The sequence below is a fragment of the Macrotis lagotis genome, chromosome 8 (genome assembly GCF_037893015.1).
Source record: "Macrotis lagotis isolate mMagLag1 chromosome 8, bilby.v1.9.chrom.fasta, whole genome shotgun sequence".
NCBI lineage: Eukaryota > Metazoa > Chordata > Mammalia > Peramelemorphia > Peramelidae > Macrotis > Macrotis lagotis.
In genome coordinates, this window is record NC_133665.1 from 73,304,757 (window position 1) to 73,316,566 (window position 11,810).

Consider the following 11,810-nt stretch of genomic DNA (forward strand, 5'->3'; position numbering starts at 1 on the left):
TAAATACCACCATCCTATATGTCTCCTCTTTTTTATGGCTAAACTCTTTAGGCAGGCAGTTTACGGTAGGACCCTCCATTTCCTTTCCACTCATTTTCTTCTTAACATTTAGTTTAGTTTTCTATCTCCAGTTAGTAATGATCTCTTAATTGTTAAATTTATGTCACGTTTCATCCTACTTGACATCTCCTGCTTTTGAGCCTACCAATCATCTTCTTCTTGATATTTTCCGTTCTTTACTTTTTTTTAGTATTTGTTTAAACAAAACTCTGTCTTGGTTGTCTCTCTCCCTATCTGACTGCTCTTCTCTGCCTCCTGTACTGGATCTTCAATCTGCCATGCATGCTCACTAGAGTTGTGCCCCAATATTCTTTCCTAACCCCTCTCTTCTGTTTTTTGAAAATGATTTCATTGTGGTCTCATCAGTTCCAGCAGTTTCTTTTATCATTTTTATGCTAAAGGTGCTCAAATTTTACTTGTCTAACCTAATGTCACTCCTGATCTCATCTCACAATTTCATTTGTCTTTTTGACATCTCAAACTTGATGTCTTGGAGAAGTCTTTTTCTCAACATATCTAAAACTTTGCTCATTGAAAAGCAAATTAAAACAACTCTGAAGTACCAGTACATACTATTGAAAATGAAAAACTTTCAGAAGGTTGAGGGAAAGTAGGTTTATTGATGAACTGTTGTTGGATTAGTGAAGTGGACCAACCATTGCTGCAGAACAATCTGCAATTATGTCCAAAGGACTATAAAACTGTGTATAGGTCTGTCCCTCAAGGAGATCAAAGAGAAAGGAAAAGGATCTATAGAAACAAAAATATTTATAGCAGCTCTTATGGTGACAAAGAATTGGACCATGAAGGGGTGCTTATTTCTTGGGAAATCACAGAAGAAGTTGTGGCATATGATTATGATAGAGTATTATTACATTATAAGAAGTGTTGAGAGAAGTGGTGTTAGAAAAACCTGGGAGACCTATATGAACTAATACAAATAAAATGAAAAGTGAGAGATCATTGAATACAGTGACAACAACGTTGAAATGATGATCAGCTGTGAAAGACTTGGTTACTATAATTAATACAAAGATCCAAGACAATTCCAAAGGACTCATGCATGATGGAAAAATGCTATTCACCTTCAGAGAGAGTACTAATGAACTCTCTTTGCAAATTGAGGTATAATTTAATTGCTCTTTTGTGTGAAATAGCTGATATGGAAATGTGTTTTACATGATTTCACATCAATGATTTATATATTGTTTACTTTCTTGGGATATGGGGGGAGGGAGAGAATTTGAACTCAAAATTAAAAAAAGAAAAATATCACAAAAAATGAACAATAAATTGGGAAAAAACCTACACTCACTGTCTTTTCTCCCCAAGCCCTCTACTTCCTAAATTCCCTATTTCTATCAAGGGTACCACCATTTCTCCATCCATCCAAGTTCACAATCTTGGTGCTATTTTGAATTTTTCAATTTTTCACTACTCATCCCTAGTCAATTGTCATATGCAATCCTTTCTATTTCTACCTTTATAATATCTTGAATATACACATTTATGTCTGTGATATTCTCACTATTTTTTGGAGGGGAAGACCCTCTTTACTTCATACTTGAACACTGAAGTAGTCCTCTGATTTGTATTCTTGCCTCAAATCTCTCCCCTCAATTCTGTCCTCAACTCAACTATCAAATTGATTAAGTAAACTCTAGTTGTTCCATGTTGCCTCCAGAATAAAATAAATATCCTTTTTTTAAAGTCCTTCATAATCTAACCCCTTTCAACATTTCCAATCTTACACTTCACTTACTGCCAAGTATTCTGTGATCCAGTGGTGCTGTCCTCCCTGCTGTTTCTTGCAAATAACACTAAATCTTCTGATTCTGAGTGTTTTCATCAGTCATACTCATGCCTGGCACTTTTTCCATCCTTATTTCTACCTACTGATTTCCCTGGTTTCATTCAAGTGTTGGTTAAAGTCTTAGCTTCTACAAGATTTCCCCAGTATTCCTTTATCCTAGGGCCTTCTTTCTGAGATTACTTCCAATTAATTCTGTGTAGATCTTGCTTATATATAATTGTTTGGATATTGTCTCTCCAATTAGGCTGTGAACTCCTTGAGAGCAGTGATTCTTTTTTTTTGAGGGGGTGATATATTTCTTTCTATTCATAGCTCTTAGTACCAGTTTCTGGAGCATACTTGGTACTTAATAAATACTACTTGAATGACTGACTCTATAAGGCAATATATCACCATTATGCATGATTATAGAAACTAAACCCTTGGTATGATGAAGTGCTACATTTCGATTCTTAGGGGAGCAGGGTACAAATCTCTATTCTGCTACTTACATCTGTAAAACCTTGGATAAATCATATAATTTCTATAGATCTCATCTTCATCTTATATATGAGAGGACAGAAAACTGCAAAAGCTTCTTTCTTATCAAAATCTAGGATGCTATCTAGTCTCCTTTTAAACTTCATGATAAAAATAATTCAATGCATTTCTAAAACTTTTGATATTAGAAAATGGGGACAATTTCCCCTATATGAATTCAGACTATAAAAGCTATATCAGTAGCTCCTTATATACTCATTCTGAAACCACTTTTATTTTGATAATTTCAAATATCTACGATATCCATAAAATGGCTATTCTCTCAACCAAGGCAGATCAAAGATCTTCCACATTTCAGGAGCAACTTTGTGCCTGAAAAATATATCATTTAATTATTATTTTATACTTGTGAAGCTTGTTATCTGATCATAGAAACACAGTCCATTATGGAACCCTAGGGGAAGCCTTTCTAGTTTGTTAAAGCTGATGAGAGCTTGCACATTAATGGTATAGTCTTTGGAGAAAAAAGATACAGGCTCAAATGGAGCCTGAATAGAGAAATTCTAAAGAATCAGTTGGTCAAAGAACATATCATAAAATCCACAAATATGTGAAAAGCTTACTTAAGGAAATCAAGATTTTTTTGGAAAATAGGATCTAGAGCTAAAGTTTTCAAGTAGAATGAAAGCTCCTTGGGGTCTTTGTTGTGATAATTCTTCCTTTTTATTTTTTGTTCTCTTCATTGCATAAATACAGTTCCTTGCATGAATGAATTCCTAATAAATGCCTGTTGATCCTTCTAATTTTATAGTTAAGAAAATAAATCTGGCCAGTACACTCTACTTTTCTCTATGGTAAACATGTGAAAATATACCTATGAAGGATCTTGAAGTTTTGATAACAGGCTATAGATGCAAAGCTACCCCATTTTGATCACACATTCATATCTGTACTCTTTCATTAGTGCTCCAATGCAAAAGTAGGATTGCCATGTATCCTGTTGTACAGTCTATTCTGAGTCTCAATTTCTTCACTTGTAATATGAGGGTCATGGACTGGATCATCACCAGGGGTTCTTTTCTGTTTTGATCTATGATCCCATACACAAGTATGCTGGAATGATTAAAAGAGCTTGTTTTTATACTAGTAGGAACTCCCTGGTGTACAAAGTCCCTTCATCAGGGGATGTCACTTCCCACCTAGGATTTTGCAGATGAGGACCAGGGGAGGACTTGAGACCTTGAGAGAGGAAAGGACTTGTCCAGGGTCACCCGGTTAGTAAATATCAGAGGTAGGATTTAAACTCAGAACCTCTCTGCCTCCAAGTCGAATTTTCTACCCAATACACCATCCTACTTCATCAGTAGGTCATAAAAGGAGGCCAAGCAATGAAAAGACTCACTCCTACAGTACCATGGCTTCCATTTTTTTAAATTTTTAGTACCTTGTCAACATACATTAATATCTTGGGGGGGGGGGCATTGATAACAAGAAGTCTGAGTAAAAACAAAACTTTATTTTGTTCGTAAAACCACCTAGCAAGGAGGCCTTGGTGTGATAAGCTATACATTTCAAGATAGGAACTTATGAGAAGACAATAGTGGCTGATTCTTTTCCAGAGCTGGGAGACCTTCAGGGTAATGCAAATGGGGGGGGGTCAGCATGACTTTGGTATCCTGTTATGTCTTGGGAGCATCCTTTTCATAACTATCAATGTACAGTCAAATCATGATTCCTGCAATGCATGTTCTACTTAGTCAGAAAATAATTTGAGAATCACGGGTAAAAATGATCTTTAAGCCTTCGTGTCTTGAAATGTTTCCATCCACTGACTTGCTGTATTCAAAGTTGTCTGCTTTCTCCATGGTGTAAACTTTGTCCTCCACTGAAAACTTCTTGCTCACAAAGGGGCAACTGACAGGAACATGAGGGTCTTCAATTCCGTCATCATTTTGTTAAGCACACTGAGTGCACCTTTTGATAATCATATGGTAAAAAAATTCTGCCCAAACTTCTGCCAGTGATCCTTCAGGATGACTTCCACACTTTGCAGTTGGTGATAATGGAGAGCCAGCCAGGCCCACCCATAGGCTGTCATTCTCATGGATGTGGTCAGAGCCCATGCTGAAGTTTGTCCTCCTCAAAGGGGATGTTTGCATCCCTCAGATTCCCCCAAAACTTCCAATCCATTGGAGTTTCATACAAAGTGATTTTTTGTAGAGTTGGTCACCCTTTCCAGAGCCCCACTGGTGGACATGCTTCAGGCAAAATCCCTGAGGGTAGAAAATACTGAAGATGTTGGCAGCAGTGACAGTCACAGAGTCTGAAGGGTTAAGGAAGAAATCCTGTTTTCAGGAATCATGTTTCAATCTCCATTTCCATCAAAGGCAGCTTCAAAGCTATACTCTCCTGATCCTGGATGAAGATGGAGATATTGAACTTGATTGAGAAGTCTCCATTAGGGTCATTGGGATCTTGTCTGGCTGTCAGAATGATCCTGCCAATGGCTTTGCTTTTTCTAATGACACAGGATACATCCAAGGTGGAGGGAAAGTCATTTTTTCCAGTCACTAATCTTCCAATCCCATTGGGCACAGTGATGTTCAGGGTGAGCTGGCTGGCCTCTTCCTATAGAAGTGGCTGTCATTCACCCTCACCCCTCACCAATCGCCAGCATGGCCTTGGGTGACCCTTGTTGGTTACACCATGGCCAGGTTGCTCTGGATGAAGTTCTCAAGTAGTGGGTGCTCTCTTGGAAGACCTAGACCCTCTTGTGTAGCACACCAGTGCTGGGTTTCTGATCCGGGTACACCTTAGTCTGCATCTTGACAATCTGCATCATGGTGGGCGCCCTGGGGGTTGTTGATGCCATTGCTACTGAAGCAGCTGCCTCAGACCATACTACTACTACTACTACTACTACTAGTGCCGCTGCTGCTGCTGCCTGGCCTGACCTGGATGCCCCACACTCCCATCTCAGATACTGCTCTGGGCCAAGGATGGCCATATAATTCTCCCTTATATTTTCTTTAAAAAAAGAGTTTCTAACACTGAGGCAGCATCTCCACTTACTTCTTGATTCTGCCAGAGCCAGCCTGGAGATGTTTGCATTTTAGTCAGATCAAAAGTCTGCCCACAAGAGTGTGTGTGTGTGTGTGTGTGTGTGTGTATGTGTGTTTGTATGTCTGTGTGTCTGTTTATCTGTGTGGGTTTCTGTGTGTTTAATTTGAAAAGCCAAAAGTTTTCTGACTTACTTCACTATTTTCCCAGAATCCTCTTTATACTTTGACATTCAAATTCAATGATAATTAAATTTAATAAACATTGTGGACTTTATCCCACCTGCAGGCTTCAGGATATCAATGTGTTGATTTATAATGGAAATTCTCTGACTTGTAGTCATTCAAAGGCACAGAACCTTCATTATGTGCCAAAGTTTCTCCCTCATTGAGAAGCACAAGTCAAGTAAGTTTTCGTCAAACACTGGTGATTACTTTCATGTTCCTGCACGGGCTAGGGGTATGGTTGAAGAGAAGGATTGATTTATCACTTTTTAAATGGATTCTTAATCTGCAAATCAATAAAAATGTTTCACTTCAGCAGTGGCACAGGGTGAATGACTCACCCTTGAAAGCAAAATGAACTAATGCTGTCTTTCTTGCTTCTTTTTAATGCTCTCCGAGAACTGCTGTGCTTTTCCAATTCTTAAATTTGCTATGCTCAAAAGCAGGAAAATGTCTGGTGCTTCAGACTAACATTTCTGTAAAGCAATTAAGTCATTCAATGGTGTTGTGCATGCCTGTAATCTTAACATTGTAGGCTGCCTACATAATGGTGGCATTAAAATTTGTAAATTAGAACCATGCATCTGGAGGAAGTTCCAAAACATATATGGATGAAGAACGGATATTCTTAGACCTCAGAAGATCATTTGGCTTCAGACTGGTATATGCATTTGGTGCACGAATAACATGACTTGTCTTCCTCATTTCAAATCTAGTTTCAAACATTATTCATATGACCCTAGGCAAGTCACTTCCAGTGTCCTCATCTGTAAAAGGAGCTGCAGAAGGAAATGGTAAACCATTTCTGTATCTTTTTCTAGGAAACCTAAAGGAGGTCTTAGAGAGTCAGTCATGACTGAAACAACTAAACAATGACAAAAATAGATTTGTAACACTTGACAAAATATTTAAACTCTCAGAACCTTAATTTCCTTTTCTGTAAAATGAAGATGATAGAAATAGTCCATACCAAAGAAAGATGTTATGAGAATTTGAAGAGATAATGTTTCTAAAGTATTTTGTAAAAATTAAAGTGCTATATTAGGCTAAACACTCTTAAAGCTACTGTTCCCATCTTGTCATCTGCTTTTCCTATTTCTCTCAAGGTTATGAGATATTTCAAAACACTACCACATTAGGTAGCAGTTTAGTCATTAATAAGACTGGTTTTAAACAATGAAGTATTCCAGGAACAAGTCAGTTCGGCCTTATGTTCCTCAAATGGCTCTTAAAATATACCCTGCAATATTTTACTACTGTTTTTAACTGAGCATTAGGAATAACAAATGATACAAAAAATTTCTGCTAGCCTGATTTAGGTATTATCTCATAAAGATAAATATTTCATGTGACAAAGCCTCTGTACCAAGTTTTATTTCAAAACAATTTGAAATAATTAAGAACAAAGCTTGTCAAAGCTCCTCAAAAAGGGGAAGTAAAGTTTTCATAAAAATGTCTGTCTCATGCTAAAATAAAGCACCCAGAAATTTCTTAGATGAAAAGACCAATTTCTCTTTACTAATGGATTACAACTTCAGTCAGTGAATCATATTGAAAGATGCCTCATCTCATTACAGAGTAATAAAGTTTTATATAAAAAGAAAAGAGATCAATTCTGAAATTTTAGTGAATATGATTTTCTTATTCAACCTCAAAAATGCTTTATTTCTGTTAGTCAGAAAAGTCATAGTTTCTTCTCCTCTAGTTCTAGCTCCTTTTATTCCTATTTTTTCCTAGGCTCAGCAAAACAAATGTTTTAATGATCATATCCATTTATGCATTCCAATGTCAGCACCCATCGACAAATGTGATTTAGAGGACACCAAATGCCTTTTGGAGACATATAGTTTGCTGAGAAACTGCACGTTACTTGTTTTAAAAGCTATGTTTGGTAATGGACCCAACCACTGGGGATGTAATAAATTCAAAAGAGTGAGATCTGTTGCTGAGAGGCCCCGTTTTTAAGCACACACACCCACCAAGTAATTAAAATGTGATAGGGAGGAAAAGCAGGGGAGGAAATCTAACATTGCTAGCAAATGCATTTTTACCCAGGAGAATTCTTGCCTTATTTTAGTAGCTAGAAGCAGCCATATGTTTAAATCCCAACCAAATCTTTCTTCTTCAGTATAGCAACATGGGCAACTTTTGCAGTTCTCTTCAGGTGAATCACATTTTACCAGAATTAACTTATTCAACCTCGTTATACCCCTGTGGAATTGTTAAACAACACACGAGAATTTTTACATCAACTGAAACACATAAAATATTCCCAGAATATCATTTGTCAAGTTTTAACACAAGAACCAAGTGAGAGTATTACAAGGCATCCGCCCTTCCTGATGTAAGGGGGAAAGGGCATGAAGTACTTTGCCTAGAATTGTGAAGAGGAGCTAGGAGACATTCATGGAGAGAAAAATGAGGTTATTTTAATTTGATCTCACATCAGGCACTTGAGAAGTGCCCCTAAAAATCAGGTAACGTGTTAAAGACTGATGTCTTGAAAATTATCATCATCCTCCTCCTCCTCCTCCTCTTCTTTATTTCCCCTGTACTTTTTGGGAGAAGAGGAAAAATTGAAATCCTGAAGCCCAATGTTAGGGTTAGGGACAGAGAGCAGCCTGTCTGAAAAATATAGAAATATTTTAATAAATGCAAATTAAATAACAGGATATTACAGCAGTCAAAAGGTTAATTTAATCTTGGACTGCCTTAAGAGAAAGTTTCAAAGAGGAATTATAGATGTAAAAATATTTATAGCAACTCTAATTGTGGTGGCAAAGAACTGGACACTGAAGGAATACCTATCAGTTGGTGAAAGGCAAAAGAAATTGTGGTATATAATTGTGATGAGATGCTATTGTACTATAAGAAATGATGAATGAGATAGTTTCAGAAAAACCTGGGAAGACTTACATGAACTGATGCAAAGTGAAATGAGAAAAACTAGAATGTTGTACATAGTTACAACAATTGTGTATATTCTCAGCAATTTAATGATCTAAGACAATTCCAAAGGACTTATGATTGAAAAAAAATATATGCCTCCAAAGAAAACCTTGATGGAGTTTGAATGAAATTGAAAAATACTATTTTTACTTAATTTTTCTATTTATTTTACTTTATTTTTCTTGGGTTTTTCATTTGTTTTGGTTTGATTTTTGGTCTGTGTTTTCTTGTAATATGGAATTCTGTTTTGCTTGATTGTACATGCATAATCTATATATCAATATGCTTACCTTTTCAAGGAGGGAGGAAATTCAGAATTCAAAAAAGTATAAAAATGTCAAAATTGCTTTTCCTTATAATTGAAATAACAAAATAAAAATCATAATGATGAGAAATCCTTTAAAGAAAATGAATCTTAAAGCAATAAAAGAAACAAATACAAAGAATTGTAAAGAAGGCATCATAATCAAGAAAATCAAAAATAAATTGTAAAAGTGAATAAGTACATAAGGTGATGTATATTCTGTCTTCAGTTAAAGAAAAACTTTCTTTTTGCTCTTTGTATCTTGTATCTAATTTCCTTATCTACAAAATGAAAAAGTTGGATAATCTCAACTTTAAAGTGCTTTACAGCACTAAATGTATGAACCTATAAACTTTCCTTGTTGGTAAAGTATCATAGAAGCTGCTTATTTGCATAAAATGTTTTTAAATATTTACTTGATTACAAAGAACATAATTGTCCTTCATTCTCAAAGAAGATCATGATATCAGGGAGGTGATTCTCTATGGCAAGCCACATGAATTGGATTTGAGTGAGAGGATGTTGTGTTAAGTCACTAGCTTCACTTTCTCCTCTAGAGCCATCTGGGTCCAGTGGTTAGATATGAAACAGGACAACTAGAAATGATCCTGGATGCAAGGCAAAAAGTGCCTTTCCCAAGGTCACACAGCTAATAAGTATCAAATATCTGAGGTCACATTTGAACTCATTCCTCCTGACTCCAGGGCTAGTGCTCAATCTATTGGACCATCTAGCTATAGCAAGGTAGCACATGGAGATGAGTCTTCCTGAGTTCAAATCTAGCCTCAGACTCTTACTAGTTTTTATCTCTTATTTAGTCATATGCTCCTCCCCTCTCCATTGATCCGACAGATTATTAATAGTTCTCCCAATCAGTTTATGATATTGCTCTTTATATATAAATCTTGAACCCATTTCTACCTTATATTGGTTTAAGATGTAAGATATTGGTCTATATCTAATTTTTATCATAGTCTTTTACAGTTTTCCTAACAGTTTTTGTAAAATAGTGAATTCTTATCCCAGAAGCTAGAGTCTTTGGTTTTTCTCATCAGTAGATAACTGTAGTCATTTACAACTGGGTTTTTTTGTACCTAATCTATTCCACTTATCTACTTCTCTATTTCTTTGTCAGTACCAACAAGTTTTGATGATTCTCTCTTTATAATTCTAAATATGATGTGATTAGGTCATCTTCCTTTGAACTTTGTTTTTATTAATTCCCTTGTTATACTTGAACTTTAGAGCCTCTAAATGCATTTTGCTACTATTTTCTTAAGCTCTGTAAATAAATTTTTGATAGTTTGATTGGCATAGCACTCAATAAGTAATTTAAATTAGGCAGAATTGTTATTGTTAAATTAGCTTGGCCTACCTATGCGCAATTTTTCCAATTGTTTAGATCTGACTTTAGTTTTATGAAAAGTGTTTTGTAGTTGTGTTCGCATGGTTTCTGGGGTTGTTTTGGTCAGTAGATTCCTAAATATTTTATCTTGTTTACAGTTACTTTAAATTGAAATTCTCTTTCTATTTCTTGCCATTGGACCGTTATTATTCATATATAGAAATGCTGATGATTTATATGGGTTTATTTTATATCCTGCTATTTTACTGAAGTAATAAATTATTTCAAGTAGTTTTTAGTTGATTTTCTAGGGTTCTCCAATTTTTCTGCAAAGAAAGTTTTGTTTTCTCACAAATAATTCTAAAGTTAATACTACTAATATAATATATCTTGGGTTTTTTTTTTTTTGCAAGGCCATAGGGTTAAGTGCCTTGCCCAAGGTCACACAGCTAGTTAATTATTAAATGTCTGAGGCTGGAGTTGAACTCAGGTCCTCTTGACTCCAGGGCCAGTCCTCTAGGTGCACCACTTAGCCACCCCTTACTAATATAATATTGAATAATAGTGGTGATAATGGACATACTTGTTTTACCCTGCTCTTCTTAGAAATGCTTCTAGTTTATCCCCATCATATTATAAACATAAAAACACATAGTAGATAGATAGTTATCATTTTAAGGAAAATTTTTTATTCCTATGTTTTCTAGTGTTTCTTAAAAGGAATGGGTGATGTATTTTTATCAAGGACTATTTCAGCTTCCATTGAGACAATCATATGATTTCTGTAAATTTTGTTATTGATATGGTCAATTACATTGATTGTTTTCCTGATATTGAACCATACCTGAATACCTGGTCAAATACCTTGATCAAAGTGTATTATTCTAGTGATAACTTGCTGTTACCTCTTTGCTAATATTTTATTTAAAATTTTCACAACAGTTTTGTTAGGGAGATTCCTTTGGCTGCTTTGGCTCTTCCTGGTTGGTGTCAAAAATGAATTTGCCAGAACTCCATCTATTTTCAAATATATAGAATTAGAATTAATTGTTCTTTCAATGTTTGTTATTTATTTGTAGGGGTGGAGGTGATGGGAAGCAGGGAAGTTTGTGGGAGGGAGTAGTTAAATGCAAAACACTTTTGATTAGGCACAGCATGAAAGGAGAGAGAGAAAAGAATAAATGAGGGTAGGGTGAATGGAATGGAGGGAAATACAGTTAGCAATAGTAGCAGTGGGAAAAAATATGGAAACATATTTCTCTGATAAAGACCTTATTTCTCCAAGATAGAAATTTGAGTCAAATTTATAAAAAAAAAAATAAAAGTTGTTCTTCAGTTGATAAATGATCAAAAAATATGTACAATTTTCAGATGAAATTATCAGTGTTATCTATGGCCATATTTAAAAAAAATTCAAGACCCACTATTGATTAGAGAAATGCAAATTAGAGCCATTCTGATGTAGTACCTCTTGCCTATTGAATTGCCTATTAGGACAGAAAGAGAAATGTTGGAGGTGATATAGCGAAAATGTTGGAGGTGACAAAGGGAAAATGAGACATTAATGCATTGTTG

General features: G+C 35.5%; 1 pseudogene; it reads right to left on the bottom strand.

Moving 5' to 3' along the window:
• Positions 1-3,313: 3,313 nt before the first annotated feature.
• LOC141496482 (phosphoglucomutase-1-like) lies at positions 3,314-5,225 on the bottom strand (annotated as a pseudogene).
• Between the last annotated feature and the right edge of the window lie 6,585 nt (positions 5,226-11,810).